Source organism: Rhinolophus hipposideros (genome assembly GCF_964194185.1).
Source record: "Rhinolophus hipposideros genome assembly, chromosome: 4".
NCBI classification, from domain to species: domain Eukaryota; kingdom Metazoa; phylum Chordata; class Mammalia; order Chiroptera; family Rhinolophidae; genus Rhinolophus; species Rhinolophus hipposideros.
Window position 1 is genome coordinate 60,760,336 of NC_138050.1, and position 17,832 is coordinate 60,778,167.

At 32.6% G+C, this 17,832-nt stretch overlaps 1 protein-coding gene and 1 pseudogene across 2 annotated transcripts in view; both read right to left on the minus strand.

The window, feature by feature from the left end:
• ITGBL1 (integrin subunit beta like 1) overlaps positions 1 to 17,832 on the minus strand; it is a 201,082-nt gene that overhangs the window by 52,408 nt on the left and 130,842 nt on the right. The window lies entirely within an intron of this gene.
• Positions 16,569 to 17,081, minus strand: LOC308496753 (protein cornichon homolog 1-like; annotated as a pseudogene). Its single transcript has one exon. The product of its transcript is annotated as a protein cornichon homolog 1-like (transcript).

Here is a 17,832-nt window from a genome sequence, read left to right on the forward strand (position 1 = left end):
ACTACCCATGGAATTATCTGGATTCAGTAGATTCAAACGATGTTCTCAATACAGACGTAATTTCAGAATTAAGTTGAATATTATTATTTAATTATGTCATATAAAAAATTACTCTAAATTCCTTCATAAAACTTATTTGATGTAATGAAGTAGGAGAAAATCTATCAAAGCACTAGGCTAAATCTTTGGCATCCAAACAAATAACATGACATGGTATTTCTAGTATGAAATATAGTTATATCGAGACTAGAAAATTTGGAAACATGGAACACACTGAAATATTAAAAATTGTTATGACCAGTTTGTTACCCAGTGGAAGTGAGGAATAATTGTCTGCTATGGCTTCTCTTTCCCACCTCTGCAAAGCACAAGCTCATGCTATTTTTAAGTAGTTCAATAGACTTAAAAACACTCTGCTAACTTAGGGCTAGAACTCATTGTCTCCAAAGATAGTCAATGAAAAGATTCTAATTAATTTTTAAATAGTTTCTTTTTATAAAAATAATGAGGAAATACAAGTAATATATTTACAAGGCTGTAATCTATCAATGTTTGAACATCCATAGTATAATCTAATCAAATATGGATACTCTATATTTATGGAGAATACTGTGTGCTAGTTTGTATGTTAGCCCTACATTAAACAACAGGTCATGCAAGTGTCTCATTTACTCAGCTTGAAAATAAATCATAAGATTAAATGATAATAAATGAAGGGAACTTTCCCACTAACAAGATATATGTTTGATGATTAGAAGAGCAGGTAGATTTGCCACTGGCTAATTAGAAACTAGCTTTGCTCCCTGAAAAGTAAATTATCTGCAGAAGGTTTCTAATGACTAAAATTATATTTCTATATTTAAATGTTCTTCCATTCTGAATTACCATTGGAAGTCTCTTGGCTAACATTAGGGACAAGCTGAAAAGAATCCACATTCTGAAATTTTAAAATATATTACATAAAGAAATAAAATGGAAGGAAAGGTACAAAATGCAGTCTCTTATCTACTAGGAAAAAAAATATTCAATTTTATCACTGAGTAAATTATTAATTCTTAGACTTCTAGATGCTCTATATTTTCTAATAGTTCATTGGAAAGTATGTCACTTAAAACAAAAATAGCTTTGGATTTTTGGTGGTGATGGTTAGATAAACAATAATCATTTCCTGTCTGGTTTCTTTAGATACTGGGTCAAAATATGCCCAAATTAAGCTATGATGAATATAAATTATGAAGCATTTTATAGTCTGAATTTTCTTCATTTCATGTTATCATATGAGGGTAGAAAATTAACCTAGGGACTGTTTAGAGTATTTGGAAACGGTTCATATGCCCGTCTTTATTCACATATAATCACTATCTTCTATATAGTTCAGTTTATATTAGTTATTGGAGCTACTTCAAATACACAAATAGCTGCATTTTTACTCTTCTCTCTCTGAATGCATTTAAATTAAGGGATGAGTCTTCTTTCCCCACCAAGGTCACTGGTGAAAATATTTATACAACAGCACTAATTGAAATGAGGTCCCATTTTATGTAGTTCTAAACCTCTGAACAAATAACACAATTATAGTTCCTTTTGACATTATTTGTTTTTACTACATACACCTATAAACATGGAATAATATTGTGTGACTAACATAAGTAATTTGTTTATGATTAAATTGAAATTTATTTCAAAAAGATGATACTCTTATCCATTCTGCTGAAATAGGTATTAGTTTTGGTTCTTTTGTTTGGTTTATTTATCTAGAAATTTAACACATATTTTCTTCGCTTTGAGGGCTTTTTTGTGTGTGTTTGTTTTGTTTTTTGAAGGGGATCAGGAATAGGAATAGCCCAATGACTACATGTTTTGCTCTATAGAATATTTTCTGCCACAAGAGTTTGAGAAACTTTTTCTTATTTGCTAAGGCAGCACAGATAATTTAGGCAATCAAAATCACTTTTCAAAAAGTTTGAATGAATTATACGATACTTCCCAGTTACTGTGCATTCTTATTTTCTTTTTGATTATATAATATACAACTTAGCATGTTCTCAATACAGCTGTTACAATTACGATATGTCCATGAAACTCAAAAGGAAAAATAAAAATAAATTAAAATAGAAAATGAGCATACTTGCTTATAAAACTAATTATTTAGGAGCCCAACAATGCAAAACACCCCCCCATTCCCCCCCACACATACACATATTCTTAAATTCAAAAGGCTATATATCTCTATCTACCTCAAATCTATATTTAGATAATGGATCGTATCTCAATATCTTTACATACATATCTATATATCCTTTTAAATGTAGGAAACATGGTCTTGGTGGTATTATGTAACATGAAGACCTTGTTACATGAAGGCCTTAAGGCTCTTGCCCTTGCTGGTATCACTCTCCCTCCAAACTTTTCCATAGCTGGCTTTCTTAGCTCATTTGGGTCTCAGCTCAAACTTCAAGCTCTCATCAGTGTTCTTTTCTGCTCACCCTATCTGCCCCTCCTGCTGATACCACAGGGCTGGCAAACAGTCACACTTAATCCTTCCTTCCTTTATTATTCTCTTAATTGCATTTATGATTGCCAAAAGATTATTCTTTCTGTTGTTTACCCCACTGGAATATAAAAGATTTACAAGAGCAGATTGATTTCCTATTCACTGTATATAGCCCATATCTAGCACAATTGGCAGAGAGCAGGTGCACTATAAATACTTATTTAAAGAATGAATGAAACATTTGAGAAAGCTAGTCCTAAATGACTAGCCTAGTGGATTCTCTAATCTTTCCTCATAAAACCTCTTTATTACAATCTTTCCCACCTTAATGAGAAAGTACTTTACCTTGCATATCCCTAGGTGTGGACTCTTCATTAACACAGGCCTCCTAAGCACAAACCTTAGATTCCAGAACCTCTATTATCTCTTCTTTGAATTCCTCATTGAGTGCCTTGCTAACAATCAATCTTTCAATGATCTATCAAGTTATCATATTTACTAAACATTTCTTAAATAGACTGATGACATCTCGCCGTTCATTTGCCTTATTGGAGTCTATCTTCCACTTCCAAACATCAAAACCTTAGCACATTCTGATATTAGCCCATCTATGCCAAAAAAACTCAATCATATTATACTCAGAGTTTTGAAGAGGAAATATTTTTAACTGAGGATTTTGCTTTGAGTGGTTAAAAATATATTTAATCAATTTTGCATGGAAAAACCAATTCTGGTGGAGGAGATTCTGCTGTTTTCCATAGTTGCTTTAATTGATTAAGATACTGGGATTAGAAAGGTTAAACTAATAATATTTCTTAATAAACTTTACCGTCTTTGGATATAATTTTATTTACTTATATTTCGCCATTTTATGCATTACTACACCATGGTATAATTGAAAGAAATTTTTTAGCAATTAGTGTAGTTAACTCTCTGTAAACCTTATTTCCTTCCTGATAATTTGAGTAAGAATATCTAACTAATAGGATTATTATGGTAACTAAAACTAAAATACTACACAATCAGCTTAGCCCAATAACTGACATCAAGTAGGAGACATGGAGTATTCAACAATATTCTCTAGATTTTAGTACAATAGGCCCCGAATCTCACTGACATAAATAACAGATATTTATTTCTTGCTCAGGTGACATACTGGCTGAACTTTTCTGCACAGATTTTTCTCATTCTGGTCAAAGGAGCAGCCACTATCTATGTCAGAGGGAGAAATAAACAGTTCACAAATCACAGGAGGGCTCTCAACGCTTCTACTCATAACTGTACATCCCACTTGCTTTTTGTTGGCCATGACAGCTCAAATGTCTAAGCTTGTTGTCAGGTGGGAAAATAGCTTTCCCCATGCCTGCATCCCATATAACAATATAACAACATTCATATGGCAACATTCATGGAAGAAGAATTGGGCCAGTAATAAAATTACCACATGATTCTACTCCCTTAAATAAATGAATAACATAGCTTAATAACATTTCATGATTACTACTTTTCAAGTCACGTAGATATGAAAACAGTCGATTTTGACCAAAAGTAGATACATTCATTATAAATGTGCCTTAAGTGGCTTAAAAGAACTCAAACAGTTGGCAGATCAGTGATATACTTTGAAGGGCAGAACTCAGACGGTGCTTCCACCATATACTGATATTCATATACTTTTTGAAATACATATTTGAAAGTTAACTACTTTTCTCGGTGCTTCAACTGTTACCAAGAGAACCCATTATCCACTAGTACTCCTGTTCATAGATCAGCAGTGTTAGCATCACCTGGGAACTTATTGGAAATGAGAATTCTATTGTTTTTTCTATGTACCAATAAAAAGCAATCAAAAAAAAAGAAGAAATTAAGAAATCAACCCCATTTACAATTGCATCAAAAATCACAAAATATCTAGGAATAAATTTAACGAAAGAGGTGAAAGACCTGTACTCTAAAAACTATTAGACACTGAACAAAGAAATTCAACAAGATACAAATAAATGGATGGATATACTTTGCTCATGGATTGGAAGGATTAATATTGTTAAAATGTCCTTACTACTAAAGCAATATACACATTCAATGCAATCCCTATTAAAATATCATTATTCTCACAATTAGAACTAACCCTGAAATGTATATGTAACTACAAAAGATGCTGAATAGTCAAAGAAATTTGTGAAAGAACAAAATGAGGGGTATCATGCTCCCTGATATCAAACTATACTATAAAGCAACAATAATTTTAAAAAGTGTGGTATTGGTGTAAAAATAGATATATAGATCAATGGAATAGAATAGAGAGTACAGCAATAAATCCTCATTTACACAGTCAATATACAACAAAGGAAGCAAGGATATACGACAGTGTAAAGATAGTTTCTTCAATAAATGGTTTTGGTAAAACTGGATAGACACAAGCAAAAAAAATGAAATTGGACCACTTTCTTATACCATGTACAAAAATAAACTCAAAATGGATTGAAGACTTATGTGTAAGACCAGAAATGATAAAACTCCTAGAACAAAACATAGGAAGGAAACTCTTGGACATTGCTCTTAGCAGTATCTTTTTGGATATGTTTCCTAGGGCAAAGGCAACAGAAGAAAAAATAAACAAATGGGACTACATCAAACTGAAAAGATTTTTCACAGCAAAGAAAACTATCAACAAAATGGAAAGATAATCTACTGAATGGGAGAAATATTTGCAAATGACACATATAATAAGGGGTTAAAATCCTAAAAACACATAAGGAACTCATACAACTTATCACCAAAAAAACAAACAGTCCAATTAAAAAAAAAAAATGGGCAGAGGACCTGAACAGGCATTTCTCCAAAGATGACACACAGATGGCCAACAGACATGTTAAAAAATCCTCACATCACTAATCATCAGGGAAATGCAAATTAAAACCCCAGTGAGTTATTACCTCACAACTGTCAGCATGGCTATCATCAATTAATCCACAAATAACAAGTGCTGGCAAGGGTGTAAAGAAAAGGGAACCCTAATGCACTGTTGGTGGGACTGTAAATTAGTGCAGCTACTATGGAAAACAGTATGGAGATTCTTCAAGAAAAATGAAAAATATAGCTGTTATGTGATCCAGCAATTACACTTCTGGCTATTTATCCAAAGAAAACCAAAACACTAAATTGAAAAGATATATGTACTCCTATGTCCACTGCAGCATTACTAGTAATAGCCAAGATATGGAAGCAATCTAGATGTCCATCAGTAAATGAATGGATAAATAAGACATGGTATATAGATACAATGGAATATTTCTATTCAGCAAACAAAAAGAATGAAATGCCACTATTTGCAATGTGAGTGAAACTAAAGGGTATTATGCTAAGAAAAATAAGTCAGAAAGAGAAAGACAAATACCATATGATTTCAGTTATATGTGGAATCTAAAAAAAAAAAAACAAAAAAAACCACAAATGAATAAACAAATCAAAATAGAAATAGATACAGAAAATAAATTGATGATTGCCGAAGGGGAAGAGATTGGGGGGATGGGAATTTTAAAAATAGTGGGTGGACAAAAAAAAATAGTAAGTGAACAAAGATATATATTTATTTATAAAAAATAGAAGACCAAAAGAGCCATCTCTTTTTAATAGCCCTCATTTAAATTCTGACCTATGGGAAATTCTGTTTTTATGATAAGCAAATGTGATAACAGGATTTTTTTCCCCACTCAAACGAAATACACACACACACACACAAAAAAAAAACGAAAGAAAAAGAAAAAAGAAAATTCTCAGGCTCTGCCTCAGACCTACTGAATCTGAAACCCCAGGTGGTTCTGATGTGCATCCTGGTTTGAGAACCATTGGTTGGCATTAACAGCAATTATTAGATAAAAGCAATATTAGCATGTGAAATTAAACTAAATGCTTAACTTAGTCTGTGACTCAGGAGTTCTCTTCTGAGAAGAACAGAATCAAATTTTCAGAAAAGGAACATTCTTACTTCCAAACTTGAAAACCTGATAGTCTCCTTTAAGAAAAACTCTGGTAAAAGAAGAAAATAATGTATCTTCCTCCCAAATTTATTTTTTGATTAATGAAAATAAAAGCTGTTTAAATACATCCATATTTTTGTGTATATCCTTCATAGACTCCATATTTCTGTGTACATTGTGCATTCCCTTCCCTATTTTATGAATTACCATCATTTATTCATAACTATTTTTTGCAGACATTTCTCTTGGATGAACACCTAAGTGGTATTGCTGAGCCATAGCATATAGTGTACTTTGTTCAAAGTAGGTGTTGCATTTTATACTCCCAGTAACAATATATAAGAGTTCCGGGCTTCACATCCTCACCAACATTTGGTATTTCTAGTCTCTTTAATTTTGTCCATCTAGTGGTTGTGTAGTGGTAACTCACTGGGTTTTCATTTATGTTTCCCTGATAGTAACTTTGAATACCTTTCCATATGGTCATGTCAAGCATACATCATCTTCTGTAAAGTCTAGTCAAGTCTTTTTCCTACATAATTGGGTTGTTTATCTTTTCATTACTAAGTAATAAAGATTGTTTATTATTTTAGGGACAAGTTATTATCATATATATATACATATATACACACATGTATATCGGGGTGCCAAAAAAATGTATACAAGTGGACACTTTGGTCAACGTTGCTCAAGCAGTAGTTCTCCATAATCAGAAGTGTCTGGATGCTAATGGTAACCACTGAGCACCTCTTGTAATTGCAGAAATCAAATGTGACTTGTATTCATTCTTTGTTATCGGTATATATTGAGTATTACAATTTTAGTACAGTTTTCTTTTCTATTTCGTTTTTAATTAAAGTTTATTGGGGTGACAATGGTTAGTAAAGTTTACATAGGTTTCAAATGTACAATTCTATAATATATCATGTTGTGTGTTCACCACCCAGAATCACTTCTCTTTCCATCACCATATATTTGATTCTTTTTACCCTCATCTACCAACCTCCTTCCCCCCTTACCCTCTGGTAACCACTAAACTATTATCTGTGTCTGAGTTTTTGTTTTTCATTTGTTTGTCTTGTTCCTTTGTTGTTTTCAGTTTTATATCCCACATATCAGTAAAATCATATGGTCCTCCAATTTTTCTCTCTGATTTGTTTTGCTTAGCATAATAATCTCAAGGTCCATCCATGTTGTTGCAAAAGGTACTATTTCATCTTTTCTTATGGCAAAATAGTATTCCATTGTGTATATACACAACTTCTTTATCCAATCACCTATCGAAGGACACTTTGGTTGTGTCCATGCCTTGGCCACAGTAAATAAAGCTGCAATGAACATCGGGGCACATGTATCTTTATGGATAAATGTTTTCAGATTTTTTGGGTAGATACCCAGGAGAGGGATTGTTGGGTCATATGGTAGTTCTACTCTTAATTTTTTGAGGAACCTCCACACTTCCTTCCATAGTGGCAGTTTTCCTTTCTTAAAATGTATATATATATATATATATATATATATATATATATATATACACACACACACACACACACATACATATATATATATGAGAGACAGACAGACACAGAGAGAGAGACAGAGAGACTATTTTATATTATGTGAAACTTTCCTTTTTGTTTTATTAATAATATCTTTGATAACTAGAGTTTATTGTTTTTTAATGAAGCAGTTCAATGTATCAATATTTATTTTATGGTTTGTGCTTCTTGTGTCCCCTACAAAAATCTCAACATAGCCCTAAGTCATGGAAATGACTCATGTTTTCTTCTGGAAACCTTACTGTTTAGCTTTTGCATTTGGTTATGTATGGCATAGGGGTCCATTCATTTATTCTATTGTTCCAGCACCATTTGTTGAAAATGTTTCCAGTCCTCATTTGCAACAACATGGATGGGGATAAGGGGAAAGTTGAAGGGATTAGAAAACAGTCGGTAACCACAAGATGGCCACAGGATTTTGAAAATTAATTTGGGGAACGTAATCAATAATGTTGTAAAGATTTTGTAGGGTATCCGATGGACACTTGTCCCATTTGGGAGACCCCCTCAGGGATGATGTAGATGCCTGATCACTGCACTGTACACACACACACACACACACACACACACACACATATATGTATATATATGTATATACATATATGTATATATATGTATGTATATACTTACAAGAAGTGGAGTACAGCATTAGGAATAGAGACACTGGAAATGTAATGGCTCGCTGCTATGTCAGAGGGATTCATAATATACGTAGAATTGAAATGTATGTAAACAATAACATAAAAGCGAAGGAAAGGAAATGGATGCATACTGTTAAAAGTTTCTCACAATATGTATAAACTGATACAATATTGAAAAAAAAAAGAATATCTGTAACATTCAATTCTCCAGTGAAAACAACAAAGAATAGCACTTACAAAGGGGGATCAGTTTAATCAGTGAGTTGTAATACAAATTTAACAATATTTCCCAAATACAGAAGAAATGAATAAAGACAAAACTAATGGAAGATGATGCTAAATGTACAACTATCCAATCTAAGAATCATGGCTCTTCCCTAGGAAGAATCAAGCACAACAAATTGATATTGAAAAAAATCACTGAAGAATACATTTTGTCCCTAAAACCAGATCTCAGTATGAAGCTAAAACCAACTTACCATGTTCCACAGAAAGACCAATTAAAAGAAATTCACATAATGACAACTTTAAATATACATGTGGAAAATAAGTGTAGATCACCCACAAAGGATCAGCTTGTATTATAATTAAAACAGAAGAAAATGGGGCATTTGGACATAAAATATGATCATTAGAGATAGTGATTTCCACAGGAAAATTGATGTTCAGGTTTGAGGCAACAGAAAAAAATCTTGGATATTCAAGGTTTTTAAAAATAAATTGCCCAAATGAAATTCTTTAAAAATTAACTCCAAAATGAGTAACAGAGAAATGTGAACAAAAGAACTCAAAAATATGGGAGAAGTGGAAAATCTAACTGGTTATGAGCACTGTAATCATAGTAGTTAGATTTGATAGACATTATAATAGGGTTGCACAGCTCAATGAAAATGTCCAAAATAGTGCTTGAAACAGAAGTACTCTGAAATAGTCATCATTTAATTTGACTTACCTGGTTCTAAAATTCAAAGTTGTATCAATAATTCCAGTGTGTAAAGATAAGAGGAAAATAAAAAGATGCTGCATTTTTTATTTTAAATAGGTGAAGGACAAATGCTACCATTCAATTTAAGACCTCGTTAATAATGAAAATTAATACTAAAGGTTTTTAAAATAATACAAAGTAACCATTAGGAGAAATAAAAACAAATATATTTATTTGCAAAGCATGGGAGATTAAAACCTACGAAATGTGTCCTATATAGGAATTGAAACAAAACAGAAAATAAAAAATGGCATGAAGAAAGGAGAAAACAAGTTGGGAGAAGTAAAATCAAATATATCAGTTATGATAATAAACTCAAATAGTTTAATCCCCACCCTCTTAGGGAAATGGTTCACAGATTAAATAAAGAATAAACAAAATCATAAATCCAAGTGTGTCATGTTCACAAGAGACAATTGTGACTCAAAAGAATGAAGAATAAAATTGAAAGGGTTGGCAAAGATTTATCAAGCGTATAGAAGAAAGAAAAAAAACCAGATGGTAGCATAAATTTCATACCCAGTAAAATTTAATACAGAACAACCACATTAAAGGAAGGTCATATGATTTTGTTGTTTTATAATTTCAATGTTAATAAATATGTGAAGTCATGATTTCTTTTGTCTGTATCATGCACCATTAATACATATGACATAAAAACTGCTAGAAACAAAATGAGAAATTGATTAGTGGTATGGGAAAATTTAGTACTCTTTTTTTCCATCTTGAACAGATTAAATTAAAATAGGATCGTGTAAGATTGAACAAAATAATCAATAGGGCTAATGTATTAAATGTCAACTTTCTTTTTTACTATCCATAGACCATTTACCGAAATCGATTATCTACATCATATACCACATCATATAAAAATCATTGAAATAGTCCAAAACATAGTGTCTATAAGCTATATTCTGTGATCATAGTAACATAAAGCTAGAAAGAAATGACCACAACCAAATGTAAATGAAAGAGAAATCCTACACTTGGAGAAGCAGTGAAAATAACAGTAAAACAAAATATAAAAAACATATTCTCTTTGTCATAGAGATTACTGAAACAGAAGAGAAAACTCCACAAATTAATATTTACTTAATCCTAACAAGAGTGTTATCCTTATTTGCAGATATAGGAGAGTCAGAAAGGTAAGTGATCTCTGCAGTCACAGAGCCTGAAAATAGCTGAAGAAGGACTTCATTTCAGATCATGTCTCCTATTCCAGGGCCAATTTCAAGATACTCCTTTGGCTTTCTATTGGATACTACAATCATAATTGGAAAGCATTTAAGGAGCCAATCCCTTGACTCTAATTTTTTTTCATATTTTAAGGTTTCTGAAATTACGATGAATCTTTTAAAAATATATTTTTTTAAAAAATTAGATACTTTCATTGCCTAAGAAGAGGCAAATTAACATCAATCTCAAATGTCTACTGATTAGATTTCCTCTTCAATTGAATTAACTTTAATAAGAATGCACACTGTTGGATTTTAATTTAAATTCACAGCCTTCATTTATATTTAAAATATCTTTACAAAGCATTGAAACACAAGAAAGTTATGGTACCTGAAAAAGACTATCAAATGCAAAGCAAAAATCAATGCAATTAAAGGCAGTAGAAGCTGTCAGGTTTCCTGGAGTGGATGGTACATTTTAAAACTAGGCAAGATAGATGTGACTGATTCTTCAAAAGAACCATCATTCAAGTACTAACACCAATCAGTGACAAATTAGCTTTTAAAGTAAGGGGCTTATCTTGGAGAAAATTTTTATTCATTTATAATTACATTTTTTAATTGAAATGCACAAAAAAAATCTTGTTATTCTTTTCTGCGCCGTGAAATTATATCGTCATTTTCAAAATGTACAATAGATCAAGAATTATGGGAAAGTCTATAAAAATGTTTGGGTCATAGTGATGCATGTTTTTAAAAAGCAAAAAGAGTTTCTGAGGAATTTGTAGACACTCTCTATGAAGAAGGCTTGAATTAAATTTTATTTTATTGCAAATAATATGATATATTTGTTATTTTTAATTTTTTAATATGGACATTTTATGCAGTGTTCAAATCCTAAACCTGTTATTCAAATATTGTCAGTTATCGCTATGCTTTACCATTGAATGTCTTAAATCTAGGAAATAGTTTATGCTGGGTACATTAGGATGTCACAGCACTTTCTCTGGACCACCACAGTCCCAGTCTAGACAACTGTCTTTAGAGAAGGCGTTGATATTCATCCACTCTGCATGTTTTTGGTTTCAATTTGTGGTTATTTAATTGAACATTCAAACTCTAATTTATTTTGTTAGGATGGTAATATTAAAACTGACAAGCAGCATCAAGCCTGAGATATCAGTTTCTTTTCTACTGAGTGTTCAAACAAAGTTAACAACAAAAATATATTATGAGATATGATAAAAAATAATTAACCTTATTTACCACTTTTGCACTTACTGCTTTTAGTTTCTGATATTTAAAACAATGCACTATCATGTTTCTTCTAGGGTCTGTTCAAAATACCGAACTGAAATATTACTCAATGATGGAAAGTCATTTAAGTATATTTCCTCTCCTCTCCAATAATTAATGCAATCTTTCAAAAACAGTAACTCCCTTTTTAAACATTAATTTGACAAATGCTTAAATATCACTTTTGTTGCATATTAAGAAAGTATTTCAGAACTGTAATAGTTAAGCATATTGCTAATGTATTTAAATTACAGATTTCAAATATATGTAAAATTTTACCATTTATCTTAGAACGGGCCAGCACACCTTCATGGGTAATTTGGCTTCTTCAGAGCCCTTGTAATGATCTTACAAATGTAGTTCCAATTAGTTCCAGGATAGTGCTAGGACATGTAGTAGAGTGATCAAGAATTAAAAGGGTTCATGCAAGGCCATAAGAGGAAATGATTTTTAAAATACGCTTAGGTACCTCAAAAATCTCTTTTTAAATTTATTATCATTATTTTCTTTTAGGATTTCATATAGATACTTCTCAGGTTTCTCTTTTGCCCTATGTCATGGAAACTAGTAGCATCATATTCCCCACTATACTCAGAGAAAAGTCTCAAACTCTAAGTACGCTATGATTTTTTACCCCCCCGCCAAAGAAAACATTATAAACAACCCAGGCACTCTAAACCCTTTCTCTTCTAATCAAAAGCAAAGCATGTTGGCAAACATGTAATAAAGGAATGATCCTTATTAAACTTCATGGAAAATGTCAACCACTCAGGAAGGCACTGGAATGCACATTCTGATTAAGTAGGTCTGGTGTGGGGTCTGAAATCCTGCATTTCTAATGAGCTCCCACATGATTCAATGTTGATACTACTACTCTAAGGACCACACAGCAAAAGTACAATTGTTAAGAACTCTGACACACATACACACACACACACACACACACACACACATATTTATTTATTTATTTATTTATTTATATAATTTTTTTTTTCAGTCAAGATGGCAGAGTAGGTAAATGCTGTGCTCACCTCCTTTCAGGACCATATCAATTACAACTAAACTACAGAACAACCACCATTGAGAATCACCTGAAATCTAGCTGAACACTGGTTATTAGAATGCTTAATAATCTCAGGGAAAACTTCAACAAAGAGATAGGAAACATAAAAATGGAGACAGAGAACACAAAAAACAACCAATCAGAAATAAAGAATACAATAACTGAAATGAAGAATACATTACAGGGAATCAGCAGTAGATTAGATGAAGTAGAGGATCCAATCAGTGATTTAGAAGATAAGGTAGCAGAAAACACCCAATCAGAATAGCAAAAACAAACAAACAAACAAAAACACATGACAGTTTAAGGGGCCTCTGGGACAACATCATGCATACCAACATTTACATCATAGGGATACCAGAAGAAGAGAGAGTAAGGAATTGAAACCTATCTGAAGAAATATAGTGGTACCTCGTTTTTTTAATATCTCTGTTGACAAACATTTTGGTTTACGAATGCTGTAAATTTTATGGATCTATGGTATCATTAGATAGTAAAATTCATGCTAAATTTGTAGTTTTAGGGGTTGATTTTAAAGGTCTCGAACGGATTAATCCATTTTGCGTTACGTTCTATGGGGAAATCGTGCCTTGGTTTTCAAACGTTTCAGAACTCAGTCTTCCAGAAAGGATTACGTTTGAAAACTGAGGTACCATTGTAATGACAAAAACTTCCCTAACCTGGCAAAAGAAGTAGATATACAAGCCCAGAAAGCACAGAGAGTCCCAAACAACGTGAATCCAAAGAGGCCCACACCAAGACATATTATAATTGAAAAGGTAAATGTTAAAGACAGAATCTTAAAAGCAGCAAGAGAAAAGCAATTAGTTACCTACTGGGGAGCTCCCATAACACTATCAGCTGATTTCTCAACAATAACTTTGCAGGCCAGAAGGAACTGACACAAAATATTCAACGTGATTAAAAGCAAGGGCCTACAACCAAGATTATTCTACCTTGTACAGCTATCATTTAGAATCGAAGGACAGATAAAGACCTTCCCAGACAAGAAAAAACAAATGGAATTTATCACCACCAAATCAGTATTATAAGAAATGTTAGAGGGACTTCTTTAAGAAAAAGAAAACAAAGAAGATAAAAAAAAAAAGAATAATAAAATGACAATAACTATATATCTATCAACAATTACTTTAAGTGTAAATGAATTAAATATTCCAATCAAAAGATAAAGTGGCTGAATGGATAAGAAAACAAAACCTTTACATATGCTGCTTATAAGAGTCGAGCTTTAGATCCAAAGACATACACAAACTGAAAGTAATGACAAAAGATAGTTCATGAAAATGGAAACAAACAAAAAACAAACAAAAACTGAAGTAGCAATTCTTATAACAGACAAAATAGACATTAAAACAAAGGCTATAACAAGAGAAAAGGACCCAGTAATCCTACTTCTGGGTATTTATCTGAAGAAACCCAAAATGCTACTTTGAGGGGACATCGCAGCATTTTTTACAATGGCCAAGATTTGGAGGCAGCTTGGGTGTCCATCGATGGAAAAATGGAATAAAAGTAGGTAGTGCATATATACAATGGAAAATTGTTTGGCCATGGAAAGGAATGGATTTTTGCCATCTGCAGAGGCATGGATGGACCTGGACGCTTTTTACTGAGTGGAGTATGTCAAACAGAAAAAAACAGATGCAATGTGATTTCGCTTATATATAGAATCTAAAGAACAAAATAAACAAAACAGATAAAAACTCATAGATACAGAGAACATCTTGATGGTTGCCAGATGGGAAGGGGGTTGAGGATGAGTGAAGAAAGGGAAGAGATTAAAAAGTACAAAGTGGTTGTTACACAGTAGTCAGGGGGATGTAGGGTATAGCATAAGGAATATAGTCAATAATATTGTAATAATTATGTATGGTGTCAGATGGTTACTAGACTTATCGGGGTGATGGATGGGATCGGGGTTGGGGGACAGGGTGAAAAAGGTGAAGGGGTTAAGCAATACACATTGGTAGTTACAAAATAGTAATGGAGATGTAAAGTACAGCATAGAGAATACAGTCAATAATATGGTAATAACTATGCATAGTGCCAGGTGGGTAGTAAACTAATCAGGGGGATCACTTCTTAAATTATATAAATGTCTAACCTGTATGCTGTACACCTAAAATTAATATAAAATAATATCGAATGTCAAAATAAATTAATAAAATGTAAAAAAATAAAATTAAAAAAAAAACACCAAGAAGACTAATATTGGTATTCAATGCAACTCAGTCAAAGCATCACTATTTATTAGCTATGAGATCTTGCACAAGTCATTCCCCTGAGTTCTAATTTTTTCCTGGATAAAATGAAAACATCTACTGCATATTTTTTTTCAGCTAAGGACAACTCCGTTTTCCATTTGCTTAGAGGCTTACATCAAAATATTGATTCATTCTTTTTTTTAAAAATTGACAGTACATCTCTTTATTATGGATTTATGGATTAAGCAAGTTTATAAATACCTATTTGTAATCTTTAAAACAATACACTGAAAATAAGTCTTAATTTCAGAGTTTTATTGTATTGCACTAAAGGAACAGCAGGATGGTTACATAATGTTCTCTCTCATTCAGTTTCGTAAATCTCTAAAGTACTTGCAAATTTTTAAGAATACTTTTACCACAAGACTAGAACTGTAAGTATAATAACAAATTTTCTAAGTAGTGTCTTACAGCTTAAAACACATTTAAAATAGCTTTAAATGTATTCTTCATAAGTAATTCAGCATACATTTTTATATCATGTTCATTTATGCTCAAGAATTAAAGCAACTACTCTGATGCAATGTACAGTGTTAATATTCAAGTTGAAGGAAAAAATCCCACTTTTATTTTTTTAATGTATACATATATATAATCATATACATGATAGATGAGGAAACCCATAACATTTCCCACAGATCAGATACATATTTTCTGTTCATGAAAAGTACCAGCTATCTACAGCTAATTTATAACTAAATGGTATTTCAATAAAACCAAAATGATCCCTACAAGTTCCTATAAACAAAACTTTCCAATGGACTAAGGTCAGTCAATAACTAATGCAATCATTCAAGGGATCATCGCTGTTCATAACAAGTGCAAGTTCAAACCTGTCTGTCAACACCAGAGGTTGGCATTTTATATTAATTTATACATAATTCCATTTAAATTATTTATTCTACTATAAAATGAAAAGTCTTTCCACAGCAAAAAATGTGGAAACATTTAAAAAATAAGAAGTCATTTTCTTTTAAAGTAACTAATCAGATTCCATAAACTACTCTTGGAAACAGGATCTTGCTGGATAGAATACCTTCATTTGGTGGCTTTTTGCATGCACTTAACTGGACCAATTCTTCTCTGTATTCTAAGAGCTCACCAAAACATAGATCATGTTGTATAGGTAGTAAAAAAAAAAATGCCAGAAGATTAAAAGATAATTTGCACTAGCCTTCTTTCTGACAAAATGCTAGAATCTGCATTCATGATAGTTGTAGGGTCATAGAGTTCTGGTCCATTCATGACTGGTCTACTCAGATACCTCCAAATATCATATGCCAAAAGGGGCATATTGAAACCCAGGGTAAGCCAATCTGCTGCACAAAGCAACATGACATCGAAGAAAGTATGGATGAGGTACTTAGAAGTGCAAAAGGATTCAGGATATTACAGTGGTTTACGGGATTCCTGTAACCGGTCTTCTGCTCATCAAATGCTGTAATGTCCGAGATGGCAGGGAAGATGAGAGCAGCGGGGAGCAGCAGCCCCCAGGATGTAGCAGAATCTCACCAGTGAGAACTCCAAGGCCAGAGAGTAGGAGCAGGAAGCAGGGCTGGTGCGCACAGAGAAAGACAGCGCAGGGCCCTCTGGGTAAAACCATTCATTGCCCACAGCCACAGTCAAGACCAACACTGCTGATGGGGCTGCCTCTGTGGCACCCTAATATTGATCCATTCGTGATCTGTTTTTCATTCTATGTCCCATTCATGTTCTGTCAAGAAATCCTATTAGTATTTTCAGAAAAATATCTAGAATCCAACATGTCCTCATCATCCCAAAAGCCATAAACTTATTTCAAGCCAGTTATCTCTGGCTTGGAATATAGCAATAAATTCTTAACTGGTGCCCTTGTCTTCCCTTTCCATTCTTCTCTGTTTTTTCTGCACAATAGCCAGTATGGACTGCCAAAACTAAGTGAGTACATATCACTCATGCTCACAACCTTTAAAAGCTTTCTCAAATCACTCAAAGTATAAGCAAAACATCCTTAACAAGACCGAACCCTGCATGATCTGCTTCATATCCCATCTTTGACCATATTGCCAACCTTCTCCCAAGCACTGTCATGCATAAAAAACTACATTTTTAAAAAATGTTATAGGATAAATTTAAAAATTATGTGAATTTCTTAGAACAGTGTCTAACATATTGTAAATTCTCAGTAAAAGTTAGCTATTACTATTTTGGGTATAAACAGAGTGGGGCCAGATGAGTTCTTGAAGTACAATGTAATTATAGAACTATACAAAACCCTCAACTTATAGATGTCATCCCTGAAATAAAATTAAAGCTGGCATCTCATATATTACTGAGATGACTTACAACTGACAAAGCAAAGGCATATTAAGTCT